Here is a 2,345-nt window from a genome sequence, read left to right as displayed (position 1 = left end):
TATTCTGAATCCAGATTTTCCTCATACGTTATAGTGTTAAATTTTGAAGAAAAAAAAGTTGGTTGATAGCATCGAAAAACTAAAAATAAAATCTGACTCAGACAAAAAACCATACCCCCCCCCCCCTTAAAGTTAAATGGTTGCTCCCTAAATACTCACAAAAAATTTAACAAGAAAAAAACTCAAAAAGGCAGATGACAATGTGAAATGATTGCAGTAATTATTTCCTTGAATGTTTAATAAATTCAACGTAAAATGTTGTATAAATACATTTTATTATAATATTAAACAAAAGAGAAAGGTATAATTCATATTTGTTTGAAATATGTTCATTCCTCAAAAAAGTGCAAAATCGATTTTTTTTGTTTTGAGACGACCCCTTCATTTTACCTGTAAACTGTAGGAGTCATTAGTCGGTGTCGAGAAATGTTGAAAAGGTCTAATGGTGATAACATATAGCTCAATTATGAGGAACAAGTTGAGTCGAATTATATATCATGAAAGTGTGTTTAATATGGTTTTACTGAGGAATATATAATGCATTAAGTAAGTTGAATTTAACAAGCATCAGAAATAGTGGACGAGCCCATGACGTAAATGAATTTCAGAAGGATTTTCTTTTGTCATCAAGGATGGACATACTATAATGACAATAAAGTTGACAACATGGTTCAAGAGCTTCAGAAGAAAAGACAACCTCTTAATAGGTTCTTTTTTGGATTCATTTTTTCATTAAGCAGAGCAGTTAATATATTTAAAAGTTTTTTAATCTATAGACCTTTAGCAATATTCAACCTCTTAATAGGTTCTTGTTTTGGATTCATTTTTTCATTAAGCAGAGCAGTTAATATATTTAAAAGTTTTTTCATCTATAGACCTTTAGCAATATTCAACCTCTTAATAGGTTCTTGTTTTGGATTCATTTTTTCATTAAGCAGAGCAGTTAATATATTTAAAAGTTTTTTCATCTATAGACCTTTAGCAATATTCAACCTCTTAATAGGTTCTTGTTTTGGATTCATTTTTTCATTAAGCAGAGCAGTTAATATATTTAAAAGTGTTTTCATCTATAGACCTTTAGCAATATTCAACCTCTTAATAGGTTCTTGTTTTGGATTCAATTTTTCATTAAGCAGAGCAGTTAATATATTTTTTTCATCTATAGACCTTTAGCAAAATTCAAAAGTTAGAACTAGAAAAAGGCCTAGCTGTTTTCATGCACAACATGTGGAGTTGCACTTCTTGGGTAAAAAAAAACGTCCGAAGCGCTTTTCTGGATTTACCTTCATTAAGCAAGCTCAAAACTAAATATTTGAAAGCCAAGGATATATAAGACAAAAATACACGAAGAGCTGTATAACCAAAAAGAGACCTATTAATAGCAGAATTGATCTAAAGTCAACTGTGCCTGAGGAAGTTTGAAACTTAGTTTCTTAATAACTTCTTCAATAAAGACGAATAATTTACGAAAAGTTGGTTTGAATCATTTCAGTACCGTAGCACTGCCTTATGAGCTGATGATACCACCGAGAACTAACAGTCCACCAGCAATAGTATCGACCCAGTGCTAGTAAATAAAGACAACCAAAACATACATTTATCCATATTCTTTCCTTGAAAAATGGTTCTTTCAAGAAACCTTACGTTCGATTTTACTACAATTTCTTTTTTTTCGGACATTGTTAACTATATAATTAAATACAATTATTGGAATATTGTTAAACTTTAAAAACGTTCATTCCTATAGACAATATTTTCTTTCAGAAAAACCCACTCAGTCAAAAAATGCAGATCCTGTGTTCATGGTTCATATTTGTAAGTGATACTAGAATACTACATCTGTTTTTCTCTCAGAATGGAAAACAACTTATTTTAAAGACCTTCAATCATCCAAATGTACATCCATTGGTACAATTTAATATTTTTAATTTAAATTTTTAGGAATTAAAAAAATAAGAAATACAAAATCTAAAGTATTCACAGTAGGTACGCGCCTAACCTTATTGGATTCAAATAGATACATACTTGAATGCATTGAGGACAGGAAATGGCTATCCTCACTTTTCAATAAGAAAATCACAAATGATTGGCATACTAAGTCATCTCATTGTGGACAGTGATTAGAGATTTTAAAATTAACAAAATTAAAGTCATATAACCTCTCTTCCTTCATTAATTCGTATAGATATGTTATAATTAGATACATATTGACTAGTACCTTTAAATTTTTTTTTGTGATTTCCCTACGTTATCAAGTACCAAAATCATGACGTGTATTCATAGAGGAACTATTTTTACTATCATTAAAAAAATTAAAAAAATTTCCAATTTACGTTAAAAAAATC

The sequence above is a fragment of the Mytilus californianus genome, unplaced genomic scaffold, assembly GCF_021869535.1.
Source record: "Mytilus californianus isolate M0D057914Y unplaced genomic scaffold, xbMytCali1.0.p SCAF_9, whole genome shotgun sequence".
NCBI classification, from domain to species: Eukaryota; Metazoa; Mollusca; class Bivalvia; order Mytilida; family Mytilidae; genus Mytilus; species Mytilus californianus.
This window is presented reverse-complemented; position numbering follows the sequence as displayed.